The sequence below is a fragment of the Sminthopsis crassicaudata genome, chromosome 5 (genome assembly GCF_048593235.1).
Source record: "Sminthopsis crassicaudata isolate SCR6 chromosome 5, ASM4859323v1, whole genome shotgun sequence".
Lineage (NCBI taxonomy): Eukaryota > Metazoa > Chordata > Mammalia > Dasyuromorphia > Dasyuridae > Sminthopsis > Sminthopsis crassicaudata.
This window is the reverse complement of record NC_133621.1, coordinates 308,562,570-308,588,002: the sequence shown is the minus strand read 5'-3', so window position 1 is coordinate 308,588,002 and position 25,433 is coordinate 308,562,570. Positions and strand designations below refer to the sequence as shown.

Below are 25,433 nucleotides of genomic sequence, written 5' to 3'. Positions count from 1 at the left end.
AAAAAGTGTGTGCTTTAAAAAAATTCCTAAAAAAACTTAAAAAATATATCCTATAATTAATTGAGGAATTATTGAATGGGCCTTCTGAAAACATTTAACATATTCACAAAATTTTGGCTAAGTTCCACACTCATGTCTCTTTCTTTTCCTACTGAAAATATGCAAAATAGATTAGTGTAGTGGTAACCCTAGATTATTTGATATCCACATGGGGAAAAATAGTGCTGCTAATATTTACTAACACATTAATGTCCAGAATTTTAAAAAAAGTGTTATTTTTCAGTGGGACAATTTAAATGCATTATGTCTCTGCCTAGCCTTAAGTACATTATTGCCTTTTCTAAATACAACTGATTATTTTTTAAAGGAAGCTTTTGCCAAAACATTTTAGCGGTGATTTGATGTATGTAGATGGCAGTGAGTTATAAGGATTTGCTAAATAGAACCATAAGAATTTATGGTTGTAATTGAGGAACAAGCTGTCATTCTCTCAAACTAGAGATCATTTACATTTAAGGAATATAGATTTATTATTGATAAATTCAGATTTTGAAAACAAATGTTAGAGATTGTGTAACTCCTGATGGCAGAATGTGGAAATTTAGCATCTACTAGGTCTGCTGTGCTGAACTTCAATCTTTTTTTTTTAATAGCTTTTTATTTACAAGATATATGCATGGGTAAGTTTTCAGCATTAGGGATTGCAAAACTTTTTGTTTCAATATTTTCCCCTCCTTCTCCCCCTTCCCCTCCCCCAGATGGCAGGTTGACCAATATATGTTAATATGTTAAAGTATAAGTTAAATACAATATATGTATACACGTCTATACAATTATTTTGCTGCGCAAAAAAGAATCGGACTTTGAAATAGTGTACAATTAGCCTGTGAAGGAAAAAAAAAATGTAGGCGGACAAAAATAGGGGTATTGAGATTTCAATGTAGTGGTTCACACTCATGTTGCAGAGTTCTTTCTCTGGGTTTAGCTGTTTAAATTCATTACTGCTCTACTGGAACTGATTTGGATCATCTCATTGTTGAAGAGGGCCTCATCCGTCATAATTGATCATCATATAGTATTGTTGTTGAAGTATATAATGATCTCCTGGTCCTGCTCATTTCACTCATCATCAGTTCATGTAAGTCTCTCCAGGTTTTTTTGAAATCATCCAGTTTCTGGCACTACAGAGAGGGCTGCCACAAACATTCTTGCACATACAGGTCCCTTTCCCTCCTTTATGATCTCTTTGGGATATAAGCCCAGTAGTAACACTGCTGGATCAAAGGATATGCACAGTTTGATAACTTTTTGAGCATAGTTCCAAATTGCTCTCCAGAATGGCTGGATGTATTCACACTCCCACCAACAGTGTATCAGTGTCCCAGTTTTCCCACATCCTCTCCAACATTCCACTTTATCTTTCCTTGTCATTCTAGCCTATCTGACAGGTATGTAGTAGTAGCTGAGTTGTTTTGATTTGCTTTTCTCTGATTAATAATGACTTGGAGCACCTTTTCATATGGCTAGAAATAGTTTCAATTTTTTCATCTGAGAATTGTCTGTTCATATCTTTTCACCATTTATCAATTGGAAAATGGCTTGATTTCTTATAAATTAGAGTTAATTCTCTATGTATTTTGGAAATGAAGTCTTTATCAGAACCTTTGAATGTAATGTTTATTGCTAACTTTCTAATATTTTTTTGCATTAGTTTTGTTTGTACAAAAACTTTTTAATTTGATATAATTAATTTTTTTAAATTTTGTGATCAATAATGATCTCTAATTCTTTGGTCATAAATTCCTTCCTCTTCCACAGGTCTGAGAAGTAAACTATCCTATGTTCTTCTAATTTATTTATAATCTCATTATTTATGCCTAGGTTATGCACTTATTTTGACCTTATCTTGGTGTATGGTGTTAAGTATGGGTCAATGCCTAGTTTCTGCCATACTAATTTCCAATTTTCCCAGCAGTTTTTGTCAAACAATGAGCTGAACCTCAATCTTTGTCAGCACCCAATGGCCTGACCTTCCTTTCATCTTTTCCACTTTGATCCCAACAATATTGATACAGGATGGCTAAGAGATAGATTAATGGATCAGTGGAATGCATCAGATATACATGTCAAAATAATTAATTACTGTAGTAATCTAATATTTTATAAAACCCCCAAATTCCAGCTTCTAGAATAAGAACAAACTATTTCAAAAAATTTATAGGAAAACTGAAAAATAAGATGTCAGAAACTTGACATAGACCTATGTCTTGCAGCCCATAAAGTCAAAATAAGTACATGATTTTGGCATGAAGAGTGATAACATAAGCAAATTAGTTAACTATCAGATCTTTGGAGAATGCAAGAATTTAAGTCGAAAGAAGAACTAGAGAACATTATGAAATGCAAAATGGACAACTTTGATTACATTAAATTTAAGAGTTTTTGCACAAACAAAACCAATGCAAGATTAAAAGGGAAGGCCTCATTATAAAGAACCATGTCAAATTTATAAAAATACAGGTAATGATAAAGAATTCTTCACTGGTCAATTCATTCTCTCCACCAAATCTCTAACTCAGATCATGATTTGACATTTCTCCTTATTTTGCAGCCTTGCTCATTGTGGTTAGGAGGAAGAGAAAGACTGCCAAAATAGGGAGCTTAGTGAAGTGGGCATGATAAGAAAATATTTATCTGTGGGATGCTTGTGAAAATAAACTGAAACACCAACTCACTCATGGTGACTGACATTGCAGCAGAATTGAAAATTATGATTTTTCTTATTTTCTTTTATTTGGCTTAGCAACTAGGAGGGCAATATATATATATAAACAATTGTACTTTTTTCTCATAATTTTTTTCAGCTTGAATCACTTAGACATCATGAGTGTGTTTATGTTCATAATAGAATGGGAGAGCACAATGCATCTTATGGGATCATTGAATACTCATAACTCCAGGCCACGGTATCCAACTGTATTCCTTTTCCAAAGGAGAAAAACAGACCGATAGTTGATCCAGAGGACAAACAGAATTAAAAAGAAGACTTGAGTCCCTGTCATTTAAGGAAGAAAGAACCCATAAATATTTTACATTATGAAAGCAAATGTAAGAAATTATGTAACTTACCATAGCAAACTGCAGAAATTCTGAAGCGGGGAAGACTAGAGAGGAGAAATAGCTTTCTTCATGTACTTTTAAACAGTGGTTATGTGAAAATTTAATTATACTTATTCTGTCTTTTCCCAGAGGATAGAACCAGGAGAAGTAAGTGAATGTGTGTGTGTGTGTGTGTGTGTGTGTGTGTGTGTGTGTGTGTGTGTGTGTGTGTGTGTGTGTGGAGGAAGCTTAATGAAAAGTAGAGATAGCATTATAATTTTATCTGTCCCAAAGTAGAATGTACAACTTCAAAGGTTACTATGTTGCCAGTGAAGTGGTGTGTGTGTGTGTGTGTGTGTGTGTAAAGGCAAGATAAGGAAAAAACTGGTATTCTGTGTGAAAACGAGTTTCTCTTTTTCAGTGTGAGATCTGAGGTCTTGTGCAACTCTTGCGCATTTCAGAGTGATTCTTTAAGTTTGTGATTTGACCAAGATTTCAGAAAATGGCAGAGTGGGGGCTACCTAAAACTGTCCTATTCAGAATTCATTACTCTCTTTATATGATCATAGTCTGATTTTCTTAGAATATTTTAGACTTCTTCTAGCCCCATCCATCACTAGAATATTATTTGGAAATAAGTTTGTGTGTTTTAGGATCGGGACATTTTCCTTGCTTTCTCATAAATAGATGTATTTCCCCCCATCACTTTGTTTTTACTACTATGGTGTTATGATTTCCTTTAATTTTTGTGAAATCATATGGTTTACATCTCTCCGTTTCACAGCTCAAGAAACTGAGGCTGATATGAGATACTTAGCGAATCCAGGGAATCAAATAAAAACAATTAGAAATGATGAACAACTTTAGAAAAGTTGCAAGATATAAAATATATTTACCTAAATCATCATCATCTCTGTTACAAACAAAGTCCAGCATCAAGAGAGAAAAAAAATTCATATTACTAGAATGGCGTTAATTTCATTGTCTGAAAATTCTGTTCATATCTTTTCACCATATATCAATTGGGGAATGGCTTGTAATCTTATAAATTTGAATTGATTATCTATGTAGTTTAGAAATAAGATCTTCACTATTAATCAGAGAAATGCAAATTAAGACAACTCTGAGATAACCCTATACACCTGTCAGATTGGCTAAGATGACAGGAAAAAAAATAATAATGAATGCTGGAGGGGATGTGGGAAAACTGGGAGACTGATACATTGTTGGTAGAGTTGTGAAATAATCCAACCATTCTGGAGAACAATCTGGAATTATGCCCAAAAAGTTATCAAACTGTACATACCCTTTGATCCAGCAGTGTACTACTGGGCTTATATCCCAAAGAAATACTAAAAAAGGGAAAGGGACTCACGTGCCAAAATGTTTGTGTCAGCCCTTTTTGTAGTGGCCAGAAAGTGGAAAATGAATGGATGACCATCAATTGAAGAATGGTGGGTAAATTATGGTATATGAATGTTATGGAATATTATTGCTCTGTAAGAAATGACCAGCAGGATGAATACAGAGAGACTTGGAGAGACTTACATGAACTGATGCTGAGTGAAATGAGCAGAACAAGGAGATCATTATACACTTCAACAACAATACTGTATGAGGATGTATTCTGATGGAAGTGGATATCTTCGACAAAGAGAAGATCTAATTCAGTTCCAATTGATCAATGATGGATAGAATCAACTACACCCAGAGAAGGAACACTGGGAAATGAGTGTAAACTGTTGCATTTTTGTTTTTCTTCCCACGTTATTTTTACCTTCTGAATCCAGTTCTTCCTGTACAACGAGAGAACTGTTTAATTCTGCACACATATATTGTATCTAGGATATACTGTAATGTATCTAACATGTATAAGACTGCCTGCCATCTAGGGGAAGAAGTGGAGGGAAAGAAGGGAAAAATCAGAACAGAAGTGAGTGCAAGGGATAATGTTGTAAAAAATTACCCATGCAATGTACTGTCAAAAAAAAGTTAGAATTACAAAATTAATAAATATATATATATATATATGTATATATATATATATATACACACATATATATGTAAAAAAGAAATAAGATCTTTATCAGAAACAATGGATATAAAACATTTTCCCTAGCTTTCTGCTTCTCTTCTAATATTGGCTACATTGATTTTGTTCCTGGTTTTGTCTTGGCACATAGTTATCCTAATTGTTTATATTATCTACAGTTATTTTAAATGAGATTTCTCTTTCTAGCTCTTGTTGCTGGATTTTGCTAGGACACTAATACGTTGTTGGTAGAATGATGAATTGACACAGCCATTCTGAAAAGCAATTTGGAAGTATGCCTAAAAGGCTATCAAACTGTGCATATCCTTTGATCCAGCAGTGTCTTTACTGGGTTTGTATCCCAAAGAGATCATAAAAAAGGGGGGAAGGATCCACATGTGCAAAAATGTTTGTAGAAGCCCTGTGTTGTAAGGACAAGGAACTAGAAATCAAGTGAATGCCCATCAGTGAGGGAAGGGCTGAATAAGTTATGCTATATGCATTTAATGGAATATTATTGTTCTCTAAGAAATGATAAGCAGGCTGATTTCAGAGGGGGGGGGAAGACTTGCATAAATTGATGCTGAGTTAAGTGAACAGTACAACCAGGAAATCAGAAAAACATTGTAACTGTAACTGCGAGAGTGTGTGATGATCAACTATAATAAACTTAGTTCTTCCCAGCCATGCATAGATCCAAGACAATTCCAATAGATTTGGAATGAAAAATACCATTCATATCTAGGAGAAATATGGAAACTAAATGTGGACCAAAGCATAATATTTTTGCTATTTCTGGTGTTTTCTCATGGTTTTTCCATTTGTTCTAAAAAATTTTCCCCAGCATGACTCATATTAAATATTGATTGCATGTGTATAACCTTAAAATAATAAAATATTTCTGCGGGTTTGCAAGGGAAGGCATCTGTGTGGAAGGTGGGATTCATTATTTGAGTTAGAATAAGTAATCTCTGTGGTCCCTTAGGATCTCAATTACTGTTACTGTGAATAATTAAAAAAAAATTACAGTACTTTTGAATGTACCACATGTTTACCAACTGCTATTTTAGTATGAGGGGATCTTAGCACTGGAAAGGACCTCAGAGCTGATGTTCAGCACATCCCTGAACAAGCATTCCCTTTAACTCTCCAACATATTGTCAATTCTTCTTAAAACCTTCCAATGATGGGGATCTCATTCTTCCTGTTCTTTAAGGAGTTTGACAGTAATGCATTTCAGACATGGAGAACAATGCAAAGATGCAAAGCATATGCAAAGATGTGGAGCCAGGAAATGGAATGCTGAGTTTAGGGAACAGAAACTAGGCCAGTATTGTAGGAACTGAGGAAACGTGAAGATGATGAAAGCCTCATCACTTTTAGGTAGCGGAGCTCAGGTTTGAAGCGAGATCTATTCCTTTTAAATCTGCTCAGCTAAGTAAGAACTGTATTGTAACAGGTGACACTGGAGACTTATATAACAAATATGACCATCAAGAACACATACCTTATTCTACTAATGTATTCTGAATTTCCCAACCTAGCATATAAATCACCTGGCTCTTGTTCTTCCTGTCTCCTGGTCAGAGTCAGTACATATGTGATATTGATTCTTTTTTTTCCCCCCTCAAGAATGAGAAATATACATTTTATTTACTCTATAAGCTATTCCCAACATCTGCAAGGTAATTGTTGACAACATACATAGTGTTGGCTGCCAAAGAAATTAATACAGTGTGCTGCCTGAGGAGCTCAGCAAAATAAAATACACGTACACACACACACACACACACACACAGAATGATGCTAATGAAGCCTTTCACTATCTCTAAGGGGCCTGAGAGAGAAACAAGGAGGAGGCCACTGCCTGAGTTACTGATGGCTTTATCCCATTTAAAGAGTCAAGTGTGAATTCCTTAATATTGAAATTCACTCTTTGGGTAGAGGAAGACTGATGAAATTGAAATGTTTTGGATGAGGAAATGGGGAAAGACCAGAGGAGATATATTTACTTGAATGCTTCTAGCAAAATAGACTGCAAGTACTTTTAAAATGAAATATCTTTAAGTTGATGACCTAAGGCAACAAAATTCCTGCCTCCTGTATTATGGATGCCTTTTATGAGAAGGATAGGTCCAACATCCCTAAAATATTTAGTGACATCTAGACTCAAAAGTCAGCCTCCCAAAAAGTTAGACTGGCAAAAAGTTTATTGGCACTGAGAAGTCAGCTTTTGCTAGGAAGCTGACTTTTGAGTGCCGAAGTCCTGGCAGAGAGAGAAACAAAGGTGTAGAGAAATCTTGTCGGAGATAAACAGGGATGTGTTAATATTGAGAAGAGGTCTCGGTGGGCAGGGACCTGGCAGGAAGCTATGCCAAGGAGAGAGAGGGATTCCAAGGTTGACAAGGGCTCTGCTAGGTTCTGACAGAGAAGTAGGTGAGAGAGATAAAGAGGGGTTAACGCTGAAAAGAGAATGACTTCCAAGTGGCAGGGGGTCCTAGTAGGCAGCTATGCCAAGGATAGGTCCCTTGGCATGGCATGATTTCTGCTTTTTAGGTCCTCTGCAAAGAAATAAGTTTAAAATTGCATTTTTCATAAGGAAATCTGAGACAGAAGTTTCAAGGGAATGAGATTCCCTCAATGCTGTCATTGCCCCCAGGCCTAGATGAGACCACTTATTGGGAGTGTTCTTGAGTCAATTTACAGCTCAATAGCGGTCAATAGAAATCTAGATGTCCAGCTAAATGAGACTACCTAAATTTAAGCTAAGTAGGAAGTGGTCCTGGACTCTACTAGTCCCACTAAGATAACAGAATGAAACCACTTTATCTTGATTCCCTGGAGTGGAGCTTTCTCAAGGCAAATGTTTCCTCAAGCATTTACCTCTTGGCTTCTCACCCCCACCCAAGTCAGGGAAGTTTTGGAATTCCCCATCACAATCTTCTTATTAGATGAAATATATAAGATAGTAGTGGGTGCTTTATAAACCATGAAGTCATCCTTGGGGCTTGGATCTCCAACCCTAACTTACATTCAATTAAAGAGGTACAAATTGAGGCCACAAAATGGAAGTGATTTGACCCATGTCTCATAGAAAAGTGTGACAGAGAAGTAGAGGTAATTGAAGACTGAGTTTTGAACCTAGGGTCTTTGGGGGAAAGCAGCAGTGACTGAATGAAATGTTCATGAATGAATCAAGTACTCTCACATCCCAAGCTATCATATCCAACAATAGGATTTATCCCAAGATGATGGAAAAATTATTGGTTAGAACTTCTGCCTTCATTCCAAGGGGTGGCCAGTGGTTTCCCCCTCAATCCTCTGTGAGTCCTTCCTCTAGCAGATTTCTGGTGTCCTTAGGACAACTTCTCTTCCAGCCTTTACCCAAAGAGGGAAGAAGGCTAGTAATCTGGAAGGGCAGTTGATCATGGAGTATATATTCGCCTATAAATTGTGTAAATTCTTCATTCATATGGAAGATTTAATTAGAAGTATATAATATTCGAAAAAGAAGAAGGCAGGCACTTAGGGCCCTGGATTCTACTAGATAAGTTCTTTACTCAGTGGGAGACCTTGAACAAGGTCTCACTTAACCTTTCTAAATCTCAGTTGAAATATTAGTAAAATGAGGGAGTGGGAATAGATTGTCTACCTGTTCTGAGGCTTCTTTCAGCTCTGACATGATCTATTCTAAGATCCCTCCTTGGTTTTACATTCTATATTCTAAGACAAATTATACTTCTAGCGTTCAAACTTGTAAAAACCTTCTCTGCCATTTTGTTGAATTTCTCCTTCCTTTATGTTTGACTTTATTATGCTGCCATGATTCCATACGCCCATTTGGTTGGGTTCCCTCAGTAGTCTAGAAAGAATCTCGTGTTAACAGAAAAAGAAGCCCATCCTACCAATGGCCAATAGTTTCCAATACGGGGAAACAAAGGAAGCATGTCTATAGAAAATTCACCTCTGTTTGTGACCAGGCAATATATATTATCTTGCCAATTCAATTAGATTCCCTTTCTTCACAGGGTCAGGGCTTTTCATCTCCAGATGATCCTCTCCCACATTTCTCATTATTGCCCAAAGCAGATGCCAGCCCACTGCTCATATAAGCCAATCGCCTAAATCGAAGGACAATTAGTCATCACTCTTGTTTTTTTCTGTTGTTTTTTTCAGATGGAAGAATTTTCAGAGCTTCCCTTAAGAGCACACTGACCCCACTCTCCAAGAACACTCCATTTGCTCCTTAAAGACACCCAGGCTAGACGAGCAAAGAAGAAAGCAAACAGCACATGCAAGTTGATACCAGAAGGTTTGTGGCAGGTGAGTGTATATTTGGGATACAAGCTGGTGCCTCTGGGAAGGCAGATGGGGTGGTGTTTGGCTCTTTAGTATTTTTCAAATATCAACCAGTAGCTTTTTATAAGTTACTTAGCACCCTGAATTTCTTTTTGGAGTTATCAGGGACAGCTTCCTGTTGGGGGAGGACATTGGACTGCAGCCTTGAATGATTTTTTTAAAATAGGGAATGATACCTTCAGCTAAGTTTTTATGTGGGACCACTGTGCAAAGCAAATGAGAAAGCTTAGGAAAAGTAAAAGCATAATAAACTATAAACAACTGTATCCATGTAAGGGATGATAATGGAGCCTCAGTTGCTCAATAATTTGAAATATTTCTGATTTCATCAGTTTCTGTTCTTTCATCTCAGTGCCAATAAACTTCTTACCAGTCTAACTGGTAGGGTTCATAAATTTTTATGAAGGACCTGTGCTGACTAGAAGGAGTTTCCTCAGCTCTCTGCCTGCTCCAAACCTCATCCATTGGATTTAAACTTTTAGCGGTCTATATGACGGAAACTTCCTGGGCTCTTCCTTGAAACCTGAGGGTTAAGCAGCACCCTCATTCGGCTCCCTAGTTTGGTGTCACAAGGGAATCACTAAAGATATCAGTAGAGAATTGGACCAATTGTAAATTAGACCTATACTCAATGAATTCTAGAGCTACAAGGTTCTTTGGGTACCAAAATGATAACAACACTCGATACAATCATAACAGCAGCAGCTTTATGCGGTCAGCTTCTGGATATATATTTTATATTTGTTTCCTCCCCTTGGAGAACAGCTCAGAGTCTTGCACATAAAGGAAACTTAATATTCAGATGGGAATGAGCTAGGTTGGTCCCAGGGGACGGCTGCTCTTTTCCCAGGATGGGTCCCCTATGTTGACGCTTGCCCTTCTAGTTTTCTAGGTATGGTAACATCTGAATACCATGTTGTGCTCTATGGGGGATTGTCATGGAAAATTTAGCATCTTAATTTACTAATTAAAATCAATCAGTAAGGAGAGCTGTGACCCTACTGTGTACTGAGCACTACGCTGGATACTGGGAAAACAGACACCAAGAGTTCCTGCCCTCAAGAAGCTTATCTTCTTGGGGAGGCAGGGGACAAGGGAAGGGGCTTAGCATATCCACATAGAAATAAAACCAAAATGCAAAAAAAAAGTAGACAGAATGAAAGCCGAAGGAATGGCCCAAGACGGGCGCTGGAGGGAATTCGGAAGGAGTCCAGGGATTGTCAGAGTGTGGGGTGAAGAGGGGCCTGACAGGCCTGAGACCGGCCAGTCCAACGGTGATGGAGTTGGCTAGAATGTCATGATTGAGCTTGGTTGGAATGGAGATTGTCAGTCTGGAAAACTGAGGCAGGAGTGCTTCTCCTTGCCAAAGGTGAGGTGTTTCTTCTTTGTTCCCCAGAGGCGGCTCAGAACCCCGGAGCTCCCGAGGAGGAGAGCCGTGCAGAGCCCGGGGCTGCCGGGAGAGGAGCTCGGCCGCGGGAGAAGATGGAGGAGAGAAGCTGGAGTTTAGAAGCTGTTGCTTCGAGCCAGGTTAAGCATGAATGAGCATTGGAACGGGCAGGGGGAGGGATGACCGGGCGAGAGGAGGCAAGGGGACGTGCAAGGGATGCTGTGGCCACGGTGTGGAACTGAAAGACGTAGCCCCCGATGCATCTGGAGGACGGGGGAGTTACAGAGAACTCGGAGCTTCTAATCTCAGTGACTGGAAGGATGGCGGTGCCTTGGGCAGAAACAGGAGCTTTTAAGGAGAAACAGACTGGGTGAGGGAGCTAAGAACGAGTGCGCCATTCACGACGCTAATATGACGTAGCAGAGGGAGGTGCGGAGCTCAGCACACAGAGCGAGCTCAAACACAGGCAATTTGGGGCGCAGGAATTTGACTCATTACCACGGAATCTCCTCAGAGAGGCTCCATGTGAGGCCTTTACTGTTTCTGCAGTTTGGGAAACCTTAAAAACTGGGTCCATACGGGGAATTCTGGGTTAATAAAAAAACAAAAACAAAAACAAAAACAAACACACACACAAACTCCCTCTATCATCACATCTGTCCAAGTTAATGTTACAGAGAATGACTGGAAATATTGAAAAGGGAAATAGCTGCAAAGCCAGGAGAAGTCAAAGGCAGAAGTCCCAAGGCATTGGAGGATCCACAATATCAACTGCCCTTCGAAATTCAGAAACTTTTGTTTATATTTCTATAATAAAACATTTTTGTAAACACATTTCAATTGACCTCAGCAATATCCTCTCAGTGTCCTCTAAGGGCAATTCAAGAGCTAAGAGGCTCTGAAATCCTGCCCAGCGGACCACTCACATTCTCATTCATTGTCTCTTTGTGCCGGCCCCTCCCCTGGCCCCTCCCCTGGCCCCTCCCCTGGCCCCTCCCCTGGCCCCTCCCCCGGCCCCTCCCCCTGCCCCATCCCCCTGCCCCATCCCCCTGCCCCATCCCCCTGCCCCATCCCCCTGCCCCATCCCCCTGCCCCATCCCCCTGCCCCATCCCCCTGCCCCTCCCCCTGCCCCTCCCCCTGCCCCTCCCCCTGCCCCTCCCCCTGCCCCTCCCCCTTTCCCCCCTCCCCCCTTTTCCCCCTCCCCCCTTTTCCCCCTCCCCCCTTTTCCCCCTCCCCCCTTTTCCCCCTCCCCCCTTTTCCCCCTCCCCCCTTTTCCCCCTCCCCCCTTTTCCCCCTCCCCCCTTTCCCCCCTTTCCCCCCTCCCCCCTTTCCCCCTTTCCCCCCTCCCCCCTTTCCCCCTTTCCCCCCTTTCCCCCCCTCCTCCCTCCCCCCTCTCTGTGTTCCCCCTATTTCACATGTTCATGCTTCCCCTCCCCCCTTTCCCCCCTCCCCCCTTTCCCCCCTCCCCCCTTTCCCCCCTCCCCCCTTTCCCCCCTCCCCCCTTTCCCCCCTCCCCCCTTTCCCCCCTCCCCCCTTTCCCCCCTCCCCCCTTTCCCCCCTCCCCCCTTTCCCCCCCTCCTCCCTCCCCCCTCTCTGTGTTCCCCCTATTTCACATGTTCATGCTTCCCCTCCCCCCTTTCCCCCCTCCCCCCTCTCCCCCCTCCCCCCTTTCCCCCTTTTCCCCCCCTCCTCCCTCCCCCCTCTCTGTGTTCCCCCTATTTCACATGTTCATGCTTCCCCTCCCCCCTTCCCCCCTCCCCCCTTTCCCCCTTTCCCCCCTTTCCCCCTTTCCCCCCTTTCCCCCCCTCCTCCCTTCCCCCTCTCTGTGTTCCCCCTATTTCACATGTTCATGCTTCCCCTCCCCCCTTTCCCCCCTCCCCCCTTTCCCCCCTCCCCCCTTTCCCCCCTTTCCCCCCTCCCCCCTTTCCCCCCTCCCCCCTTTCCCCCCTCCCCCCTTTCCCCCCTCTCCCCTTTCCCCCCTCTCCCCTTTCCCCCTTTCCCCCCTTTTCCCCCCTCCTCCCTCCCCCCTCTCTGTGTTCCCCCTATTTCACATGTTCATGCTTCCCCTCCCCCCTTTCCCCCCTCCCCCCTTTCCCCCCTCCCCCCTTTCCCCCCTCCCCCCTTTCCCCCCTCCCCCCTTTCCCCCCTCCCCCCTTTCCCCCCTCCCCCCTTTCCCCCCTCCCCCCTTTCCCCCCTCCCCCCTTCCCCCCTCCCCCCTTTCCCCCTTTCCCCCCCTCCTCCCTCCCCCCTCTCTGTGTTCCCCCTATTTCACATGTTCATGCTTCCCCTCCCCCCTTTCCCCCTTTCCCCCCTTTCCCCCCCTCCTCCCTCCCCCCTCTCTGTGTTCCCCCTATTTCACATGTTCATGCTTCCCCTCCCCCTTTCCCCCCTCCCCCCTTTCCCCCCTCCCCCCTTTCCCCCCTCCCCCCTTTCCCCCCTCCCCCCTTTCCCCCCTCCCCCCTTTCCCCCCTCCCCCCTTTCCCCCCTCCCCCCTTTCCCCCCTCCCCCCTTTCCCCCCTCCCCCCTTTCCCCCTCCCCCCTTTCCCCCTCCCCCCTTTCCCCCTCCCCCCTTTCCCCCTCCCCCCTTTCCCCCTCCCCCCTTTCCCCCTCCCCCCTTTTCCCCCTCCCCCCTTCCCCCTTTCCCCCCTCCCCCCCTCCTCCCTCCCCCCTCTCTGTGTTCCCCCTATTTCACATGTTCATGCTTCCCCTCCCCCCTTTCCCCCCTCTCCTCCCTTTCCCCCCTCCCCCCTTTCCCCCTCCCCCCTTTCCCCCTCCCCCCTTTCCCCCTCCCCCCTTTCCCCCTCCCCCCTTTCCCCCTCCCCCCTTTTCCCCCTCCCCCCTTCCCCCTTTCCCCCCTCCCCCCCTCCTCCCTCCCCCCTCTCTGTGTTCCCCCTATTTCACATGTTCATGCTTCCCCTCCCCCCTTTCCCCCCTCTCCTCCCTTTCCCCCCTCTCCCCCCTTTCCCCCCTCCCCCCTTTCCCTCTCCTCCCATTCCCTCCTCCTCCCTCCCCCCTCTCTGTGTTCCCCCTATTTCACATGTTCATGCTTCCCCTCCCCCCTTTCCCCTGTCCTCCTCCCCCCTCCCCTTTCCCTCCTCCCCCCCTTTCCCCCCTTTCTTCCTTCCCCCCTTTTCCCCTCCCCCATTTCTTCCCTCCCCCCTTTCCCCTCCCCATCTTCCCCATCTATCCCCTCTCCCTGTGTTCCTCCCATTTCACATGTTCATGCTTCCCCTCCCCCCCTTTCCCCCCTTTCAACTTCAGCATTCAAACTTCATCAGTTCTTTCTCTAGAGATGGATAGTATTTTTCATCACAAGTCCTTTGGAATTGTCTTAGATCATTGTATTGCTAAGACTAGCTAAGTCATTACATATAGTTTGTCAGCAGAGAGTAATGCTGTTACTGTGTACTTTTCTTCTGGTTCTGTTTATTTCACTTCGCATCAGCTCATGTAAGTCTTTCCAAATTTTCCTGAAATCATCTTGCTCGTTAGTTTTCATAGCACAATAATATTCCATCACAATCACATATCACAACTTGTTCAGTCATTTTTTGTATACCCAGATCCTTTCCTTTTTGTCTTTTGTTTCTTTGGGATATAAAACTACTAGTGATATTTCTAGGTCAAAGAATATCATGATTTTATAGGCCTTTGAATGCAATCAGAATTAAAAAGAAAGGGGGGAGAATAATTTTACATAAAGGCCTCATTTCTAAAAGTTTACTGAGCCAAATTTATTTAAAAAAAAAAAGTCATTCCCCAATGATATATAGTCAAAGGATATAAACAAGAAGTTTTCAAAGAAGAAACAAAGCTCCTAATAATCATAGAAAAAATGCTCTAAATTGTTATTGATTAGGAAAATTAAAATAACTCTGAAGAACCTCCTTATTTCAGTTGGCTAACTGGCCAGAAAAGGGAAAAAACAAATCTTGGAAGGGGTGTGGAAAAATAGGTATAATAAAGCATTTTTGTTGAAATTGGTGAAGTCCATTCATTCTGGAGAACAATTTGGTACTCTGCCCAAAAGACTATAAAGTTGTATAAGTCCTTTGAACCAGCAATAGCATTACTAGGTCTATATCCCAAAAAGCTTTTTTTTTTTTTTTTTTTTTCCTTAATGGAAAAGGGCTGATAATAGAGAAATATTTATAGCAGTTTTTTTTTTTAATGGTGGTAAAAAATTGAAAATTGAGGAAATACCCATCAATTGTGGAATGACTGAACATGTTGTATCTGTGATAGAACAGTACTGTGCTGTAAGAAATGAGCAGCAAAATGGTTTCAGGAAAAAAGTGAGAACTTATATGACCTGCTGTAAAATGAAGTGAACAGAATCAAAAGAATATTGTGCACAATAACCATAATATTGTAATGAGGATCACTTGTAAAACACTTAGCTACTTTGATTAAGATAATTCTGATACCAGACAACTCCAAAGGACCCATGATGAAAAACACTATCTTCCTCCAGAGACAAAACCAATGTACTCTGCACATTTCACTTTCTTTATCTTTCTTGCTTTTTCTTGTTTTCTTTTAGCAACATGACTAGTGCAGAAATGATTTCATATTATGATTAATGTCAAATTGTGGGGCAGAGATAGAAAGAAAGTAAAGATTTGGAATGCAATTTAAAAATGACATTAAAAAATAAATATATTTTTTAAAAAAAGAACTTTTGGGAAAACATGCAGTGGGATTATGATCTATTTAAGAAATTGCCTGTTTTTTAGACACATATATAGACAAAAATGACCCTGGTGAGGAATACATGTTTTAAGAATGCCAGAAGAGTCTTGCTTCATTTGAAAATGGCTTTGCAATAGGAATGTCATTTTATGGATGTATACAAGCCCATTCCAATCTTTCTTAAAAGCTTATTGTCCATCCCAATTTTGTGGACAGCATCGTAGACAGTACAAAGATACGTAAGCCAGTCACTGATTCCCAGGAGTAACGAACTCATTTAGGAGAGAGAGTCACAAAATGAAAATAATGTGAGAATAATAGAAGAAAGTAGATAAATAATCAGCTAGATATATGTAAGTATAGATATGTGAGAGAGAGACAGAGACAGAGAGAAGGGGGGAGGGAAGGAGAGAAGGAGATAGGGGGAAGAGAGAGACAGACAGAATGAGAATGTGAATTAGAATGAATGAAATCATATGAATGCATTTAACTGTTATGTTAGATACCCAGGTTAGATACCAAGAAGGACAACTTCTGGAGCTCCGGGCTCAGCAAGATCTGAAGATCTTGAGTTCAAATTCCAGTCCTGATCCTCACTGTGTGACCTTGGTAAGTCAGTTCCCTGTTCTGAAACTCAATTGCCTTCTCTAAAAGGAAATAAATGGATTGAAGCAGATATCCTCTAAAGATCCTTCTTACCCTGACACTATATACATCTGTGGCGAGTTCAAAGAAGACAGATTTTTAATTAAATTAAATCCAATAAACATTATTAAGGAACCACAGTATCTAAAGTTATTGTTAGGCTCTGTAGATATGGGAATTTTTTAAAAAGCCCTGGTCTTTGAGTAGCTTTCATTCTACTGGATATTCTGACAAGTTTCTACATGTAAGTACAGAAAAGTAAATGATGAGAGTAAAAGCAACAGACAAAAAAGCTTTGAGGATATTTGAGAAGGGAAATGACACTAACAACTGGACTGATCTAGGAAAAAGTTATAAATTTTTGACTCTTGACTCTGCCCTTTATGCTGAACTTCCAAGAATAATGAGTATTGTGGCAGATGGAGATAAGGACAGGATCCATCCTACTGCTGGGGTCAGGCCCATATGAATGGGGAGAAGCAGGATATGGCATATCCATTTGAGTGAATGGATAGAAGTCCGTTTTGGTTGAGATGTGGACTGAATGAAGAGGGGGCTGTATTGGATAAAACTGAAAAGAAATTGGAGCAAGATTGGAGAAGACCTTTTAAGCCAGACTGTCATTTGAAATTTATCCTTGAGGTAATAGAAGCTACTGCAGGGAAGTGATACGGTTAGATTTATGTGTTCAGAAGAAGGTTTTGTCAACTATTGGGAAGATGGACTTTGAAGCAGAATGATTGTGGTCAGAGGGGATTATTATGACGGTAACTAATGGCAAAAGGGATGAGGATCTGCATTAGGATGGCACTAATAGGAGGTAGAAGGGGGTGGGTCTGCACATAAGACAAAAGTATCAGTTAGATCACAAAGTGTGGTGATGAAGGAGAAAAAAGCTCTAATGATCTCAAAATACTGAGTTAGGGGGACTCCTTCAATATAAAGAGAGAAGCCAGGAAGACTAGGTATAAGGGAAAAGATGATTTAACTTTAGACATGGTGAGTTTGAATTGTAAACAGGTAGAGATCTCCAGTAGCCATGTGCTGGTGAGGAATACCCTATACCCCCCTTCCCTCTCCACTCAAGTATTTTTCTAGTATTTTATCATAGTAAGGACTTTGGAGCTATTACCTGAAGGGTTTTTTGAAAGTCCTGTTAAGAAGAGAAAGTTTCCAGTTAAAGTCTAGAGATGAGCTTGCAGTTGGGCTAAATGTAAAGAAGCTAAATTTTGGCCAACAGATGATTAACATTTTAGCCTTAACTATTTGAAAAGTTTCTTGTATCATTCAGACCCTGGGCTTTGTTTAGAATAAGAGATTAATGACCCTGAAGATTTCATGCTTTAGGATGCTTCGTGACTGGACTAGCAGACCAAAGTACAGGTTTATTAATTTTCCACTACTTCAATTTTGAGAAAATTTTTACCAAGTTGTAGAAATTCTATAATCTGCTTTTTCAAGCTGGGGGCTCAATTGCCAGCTGTTCCTTTCTATATTTGGGTAAATTTTTGCAAAAAAGGAAGTTTTCAGGTCATGCTGAAGACAGACTTCCTAACTTTAGAACTGTCCAAAAGTAGAATGAAAGACCTAGGGGATACTGAATTTCTCTTTATCAAAGATTTTCCGGCAATGACTGGATGATTATCAGCCATGGGGTCAGCAGAGATTCTCAAAATGTAGAACAGACCCATGAATGGCCCTAGGACCTTTGCATAATTTCATAATAATTTAAAAATATTATTTGGCAATTAAAATACTACTCCCACTCCTTTCTAGGTATACATCTATGTAAGACTAGATTTTTTTCATAAACTTCAACTCAGACAACAGATTGCAACATACTGAAAGTAGAAACAGATATAAGAATCCAGCTGTTTTCTATTAAGGCAGACATGACAAAGATTTGCAAAAAATAAGGAAATAATAGCATTTTTTCACAATTTTTATTTTGCTTTGGAAAATAAGTTTTTAAAAAATAAAAGCAAGTTATTTATGTTGACATGTAATAGGTTTTTGTTTACATTTAAATGGATTAATATTTTAAACATTAATCAGTTTTACTTTATAATATTGTAAAGATGATAGCATCCACATAAAATCTTCTTAGAATCTTCAATAATTTTTAAGACTGCAGAATGGTCTCAGACCAAATGTTTGAGAACCATTGTTAGAGAGTGATTAACATACTGCTAACCATAAGATGTTAGACTCTCTTTCCTTTGGGGTTCATTAAATTCCTCTGAGACATATTTTGTTTTGAGACCCCTCAAGAATTCCAGCTGTTCTTCTCTCTCCCATTTATCTAGGATTTGAGAGGATTTCTTCATATGCTTTGCTTGTCTGCTTCCTTTTGCACCCTTCAGTGAGGGGGACTAATTTGCCAAGTGATTGGCTGAAGTCAATGAATTTAATTGTGACAGTCAATAAAGCAATGGCATCTCCATGGATAGCCCATTAATCCCATTTCCCACGCCTCTAGACTTAGAAGAATTTGGACTTTAACTTCACCTCTTTGACTACATTACTGTGAATCTAAAACAATAATTTAAACTCTCTGGGACTCAGTTTCTCCATAAGCCAACTTTTGTTAACATATCAAAGCTCTCACTACTTTGTTCAGTGTTGAAAATGAAATAAATTCAAATCATACCCCTGACATTTTTTTTCCCCCTGGGTTAAGTGACTTGCCCAGAATCACACAGCTAGAAAATATTAATTATCTGAGGTCAGATTTGAACTCTGGTCCTCCTGACTTAGGGGCTGATGCTCTATCCACTGTGCCACCTAGCTGCCCTCCTACCCCTCACTTTTTAAACAATTTATATAACCAGGAGCAAGTCATTTTAGCACCATGTCTTTTTTTTTTTTTATTGTGGAAAAAGGAAGTTGTGCTATATGGCTTCTGGGCTGCCTTTCAGCTCTGGAGCTAGAATTCCCATGAGCTCTTGAAAACTCAATCTGACACTTTGCTCTAGTTAAAACTGAATCCCTCCCAACTTCATTATCTTTTTAGTTTCTCGTCCATGCCATCTGGACTTATCAGGTAGAAGCAACATCAGGCTAATAATAGTTTTAACTTTGGATATATCACTTGACATCCCCATGTTGTAAATAAGGATAACAAGATATTCACCATTCCACAAGTTTGTTATTAGGAAAGTTCTTAGAAAATCTTACTATGTAATAAGAATGGAAACCTCTGATCATTATTACTTTTTTGAAAAGACATACTTATTAAATATTTATACATTTCTTTCAACAATTCAATCAAGCATCCTAAAAGACAAACGTTGTGCTCTAGAATAAAGACAGTGATATAGAAATGATGAGGTTGACCCAACATGACTTAGATGAAGTATATCCATGCATCTAGGCACTATCATATGCAGAGAGAGTTAGAATTTGAAAGCGAGTGAGATTTCTACCATTAAGAAGGCCTATTAAATCCAACATGAAGTTAATCCTTTCTAATGTTGCTAGTCCAGACAACTAAGCAACCAGATCCACAAGGAGGAAGCTGGAAATTCCATCTGATATTGGGGATAATTAGCTCTGGCTGGAACTCAGCCCACAGTTTAAAATCAGACCCTTAATTTCACATTAAGGTGATGATTTGAACTTGATTTATTCTAGTATTTGCACCAATTGTTTTTGAAAAGAGAAAGAGAGAGATTCAGAGTCTTCAATGACAGAATCCAATTGGCAGTAAGGGCTTATTATATAATAAAAATGGTTTAATATTCAAATTTCTCACTGTGGCTGGCTGCCACTAAATTTATAATTACTGAATTCTTAACAACTGGATTGTCTTCAGAGCATTTCTTTCTGCTGACTAGGGGAATAGAGGTGAAAATGCCTAGAGACAAATTGAGGGCTTGCTTTCCTCCTCTTCCACCTCATGTGGTGTGCTTGGGGTTTTGGACTGAAGATAAAATCATGTTAATATTTGGTGGAAAGCTCAATTCTATCACCAGTGTTGCTTCTACACTCTGACTCAAGGGATAGATTTCTTCAGTTTCTATGGATTGACCAAAAAGAAAACAAAACAAAACCCTCAGCTCATATTGACACCTTTTTCTTCCATTACCAGGTCACCTGACAACAGACACAGTTGGTCTTCTCACCGGCCCCTGAAGCAGGTAGGATGTTTGGTGCTTCTGGTGTTGGGTCTGGAATCATCAATTCAGATATACTTGCCCAGGAGTCTGAAGGGACTTGAATAGAGGAAATGGAAACCAGTAATCTTAATTATTCAGTGAAAGTCAATGGGGCTCAACACTGACATAAAAATGTGTAGTGCCAGCATTGTATAGGGTAATGAAGAAGTCCAACTAGCTATATCAGATAAGGAAAAGGCCTAGTACCCAATTACAGGGTTGACATTTTAAAGGCATTATTTCCTCCACTATTTTTTTACTCTTAGAATATTCTCTGTTGCCTTTTCACCCTAGAAGATTCCTCTTTCCCTAGAATGTGACTACTCACTTAAGAGATTTTTCATACAGTCTTTCCTTAGAACCTCTTTCTCTTCCCATCAGTGATTTCTTTCTCCAAGACAGCCCTGCTTGCTTCTTTGCTCATCTCCCTCCACTGGAGACAGACCACCTTCACTATCTCCCCCTTTTCATTTACTTTCAATGTAAATGTCTTTGCCCATCACAATATAAATTCCTTGAGGACACTTACTATGAGTGTGTGTGTGTGTGTGTGTGTGTGTGTATTTACAGGGTTTACACAGTACCTAGTATATAGTGAGTGCTTATTAAAGGTTTTATCTTTTCATTAATTTTGTATCCCATTCATATTTTAAATGCAGCTCTCCATTGACCTTTTGGTGACTAGTTTCTCTATTTCTTCAGAGTATGACATTCCAAGAGTTTCAAAGGGCATCTCTGGAAGAATGGTATTGTTTATAGATAGTTCTACATCTCCCTGAAAAATTGATGATTACCATGCAATGTTCCAAAAGCAACCTGCCAAATTATCTTTCCCTAATTTATTTTAACTTAGTACAGTGAGAGAGGTGCATAATGAGAGATACAAGTCAAAGGTCCCCCTCTTCTTTTTCTCTCTATTCTTTTTTCTGTGTATATGGTCATCATAATACTAATGCTATTGGTAGGATAGGGATAGCTGTGATCTTGTGAGGAATATCATCTACTAATGAGAGATAGAGTTAGACATAACAACTTTCTAATTCATAATCTCAGAAGAAAAGGCCAGAATAATATGGGATTTAAAATAGGCGAAACATTTTGGAAATATAAAAGTGTGGGCCATTATAAATCTAAACTCACTACTCTTACTAGAAGTTTTCATGTTACAGTTCTTAGGCTTTCTTTACCTCCCACTCTATGATTTTGAGATCTGAACGTGAAGGTACTCACAGTATCTCAGGTAGTTCCCACTGGAAGAACACACAGCTGGATGAAAATTGGATACATTAGCCAAAAAGCTGACTATTCTGTCTCTGCAACATGGGGAAACATATGGGGAGTTGGCAGACCTTTTATTCTGCCATCAGGATCACTGTGCAGATATCAACTTCCCTGAGTGCCAGGGTTGGCTTTGGGCTGGGCAGGACACTTTAGTTATTCCCTCAATGTGAATATCAAGGTCAGTAATTGGGGAAATGATGCTTTAATATTTGAAAACTCGTCAAGAGATTTGTTGTTACAATGGATACATAGTTTATGCATATAAATAGATTTACAAGGGATAAAAATAGATTTTTTATTTAAAAAATGTATTTCCTTTAAATCATTCTATTAGTCCTCATGTACAGAACAGGTTTGAAATATTTGTGCATTTCCTTCTTGGAAAAGGCTTGTTGAAACAATAGCAGTAGTTTAATTACAGTGGATGTATACACCTTATAACCAAATGCCAACTTAGAAATAGTTTAGTCTAGATAGCTAATGCAGGAAAAAATGAGAACCAGACATTGGGATTTTATCAAAGCCATATAGATAGATGGTGGCAGAGCCAAGATTTAGTACTGGGTGTCTTCCTAGGGAGCCTCCAAGTATAAGTTTATCATTATTATTATTATTATTATTATTATTATTATTATTATTATTATTATTATTATTGTTATAGTAAATTGAATATGGATTTTTGGTTCTTAAAATTACTCTTGAGTATATTTTATTATGCTTACCCTGATAGTGAAGTTCTGCCTCTCACACTATGCCCAAGTCAACTTAATACATAAGAGAAGAAGAAAAGAGTTTTTTTAATCATCCAAATGCTTTCCTTTCTTATATTTGATATTTTAGATTCTCCCCAAGTTCTGGATACTTCACCTAATCAGCTTTGGTGAAGATCCTAAGCCATACCAAGCTCAAGATACCAAAAACCTGAAATCACACTTCAGAAATTATGACACTCTTCTAACTTCTCATTGATTTGCTAAATCAATCCCCCAAATGCAGAATTCCAAACATTTCTGGAATCCACAGAGATAAGGAAAAATACAAAACTTAGGAATCACATATTAATTTTTTACTATTAAATTTATTTATTTTTAATGCAAATTACTTTATGAATCATGTTGGGAGAAAAAAATCAGAGCAAAGGGGAAAAACCATGGGAGAGAAAAAAAAAGAAAAAAGAATGAGTGAACATAGCATGTGTTGATTTATATTCAGTTTCCTTATTTCTTTTTCTGAATGCAAATTATATTTTCTGTCCAAAGTGTTCTGGAAATGTTTGGAACTCTGGGTTTGGGGAATTAATTTAGCAAATCAATTAGAAGCTAGAAGGGTGTCATGATAAGTTCTGAGATATGACCTGGAAAATAGATCCAAGAGAAAAAAAAATTTGTTTTTAAATATGTACAATTCTTTTATACATATGTCCACAATTATTATGCTGCACAAGAAAAATCAGATCAATGGGGGGGGGAGGGAATGAGGAAAAAAAAAACAAAAAGCAAGCAAACATCAATAAAAAAGTGCAAACATTATGTGGTAATCCACACTCAGTATACACAGTCCCCTCTATCGGTACTGATGGCTCTCTCCATCACAAGTTTATTGTAATTGGCCTTAATCACCTGGCTGTTGAAAAGTGCCACATCTATTACAGTGGATTATCACATAATCTTGTTGTTGTAAACAATGTTCTCTTGGTTCTATTTACTTCACTTAGCTTCAGTTCATATAAGTCTCTCCAGGCCTCTCTAAAATAATTCTGCTGGTTATTACTTATAGAACAATAAAATTCTATAACATTCCTTACCACCATAAAAAGGACTGCTACAAATATTTTTTGTTCATGTGGTTCCTTTTCCCTTTTTTATGATTTCTTTGGGATACAGGCCCAGTAGTAATACTGCTAGATCAAAGAATCTGCACAGTTTGGTATCCCTTTGGGCATAGTCGGGAGAAATAATTTAGGAATTATTGGACTATCTGAGAGCCATGATTTAAAAAAAAAGAGCTTGGACAATATCTTTCAAGGAAAACTATCTCTATATCCTAGAACGAGAGGGTAAAATAGTCATTAAAAGAATCCACTGATCACCTCCTGAAAGAGATCCTAAAATGAAAACTCCAAGGAATATTGTAGATATTGTAGGTTGTAATTTTTACAATTGTAATTACAATTGTAATATTGTAGATAATTTTCAGAATTTATCAAGAAGAAAGCACTGCAAGCAGCTAAAAAGAAATAATTCAAATATCATAGAGACACAATCAGGATTGCCCAGGACTTAGCAGCTTCCTTTTTAAAAAATTAAAGGTCCTGAAATATCATATTGTAGACGGTAAAGTAACTTGGACTACAACTAAGAATCAACTTACCCAGCAAAGTTGATTATTCAATGAAATAGGGTACTTTCAATCAGTTTTTATGAAAAGATCAGAGCTGAATAGAAAATTTAATCTTCAAATACAAAACTCAAGAGAAGTATAAAAAGGTAAACAGGAAAGAAAAAAAAAAAGTTATTTAAAGGTTAAACTGTTTACATCCCTACATGAGGAAATGATACTTGTAACGCTTGAGAAATACATATTTGTTAGGGCAGTTAGAAGGGATATTCATAGACAAAGATGGTGGCTAAAGATAAGGAGTGGAAAAAGGATTGTACTGGAGAAGAGGAGAGGATAAAGGGAGTAAATTACATCACATTAAAAAGCACAAAAAATCTATTACATTCCATGTAAAGGGAGGATAAGTATTGTTTGAAATTTAATCTCATAAGATTTGGCTCAAAAAGGAAAGAATATATACACTCAGGTATAGGAATTTATCTTATCCTCTAGGAAAGTCAGAGGGAAAGAGGAAAGAAAAGAGAAGAGGGAAGGCTGATAGAAGGGAGGGCAGAAATAGAAAGGGAAGGAGGTAAGAAAAGGAAGAGGGGACTGATAGAGGGAAGGGTACATTGAGAGAGATAGGGGTCAGACTATGTTCATTAATCCTTAAAGTCTCACATTTCCCATCTGTATGATGAGAGAGCCCCTGCTTTACCTCTTCTCAAAGAGGCTTCAACAGTCTGATAAGGTCTGCCAAAGCCTCTTAGTTCATGTTTGACGGTAAAGCAGGGAATGTTTGCCTTTTTAACCCCTGCTGAGCCAGCCTCAGAACCTTGCACATAATAAGAACGCAGGAAGTGTTTCTAGAATTGAATTATGCTGATACCGTCACTCATTCATTCTCTGAGCTTTTATAAGGCACACATTTGTCATTTTTGCTGTGGCAAAGCTGGCCGACTCATTTGACTTGACCTTTCATCCCCATTTGCAGGACTGCAGTCATCACCACTTTGCCTGAAAGATTCAGTGGGAATTGTCCAAATGGAAAGCATTGGCTTCATCGCTTTTTAAAACTATCAAGTGAGTAGCCACCCAGCTGATAGGATATGGCATGATTGCCTCACTCGCTCATAAATAGTAGATATCACATGAAAGAAGAGTTAATTTAATGCCTTAGCTGTGGTCCTATTTCTGCTTCCCCCTTTCTTATTCCATTTTGAAATGTTTCCACTTCATCCTTCACTGATCATCTTCTGGTGCGTGGTAGAAAATCTTTTTAGAAATGTGTTTAGCATCTCTTGATACATATATCTATTTCAATTTTCTCGTTGTTCCTCTAATATCCTTTTTATCTCTCTGACTATTTTTCATTATTTGTCTCTGCCATCTATTTCATCTGGCTCTGCATTTTTAATATCCTTTTTTGTCTCCTCTATTTCTGTATATTCCTGTTGGTCA

General features: G+C 39.6%; 1 long non-coding RNA gene across 1 annotated transcript; it reads left to right on the top strand.

Moving 5' to 3' along the window:
* The first annotated feature begins 16,092 nt into the window (after positions 1–16,092).
* On the top strand, positions 16,093–25,058 carry LOC141543235 (uncharacterized). Its single transcript, XR_012482388.1, has 3 exons — positions 16,093–16,179; positions 20,306–20,354; positions 24,967–25,058. It is a non-coding gene; the product is annotated as an uncharacterized LOC141543235 (long non-coding RNA).
* The last annotated feature ends 375 nt before the right edge of the window (positions 25,059–25,433 follow it).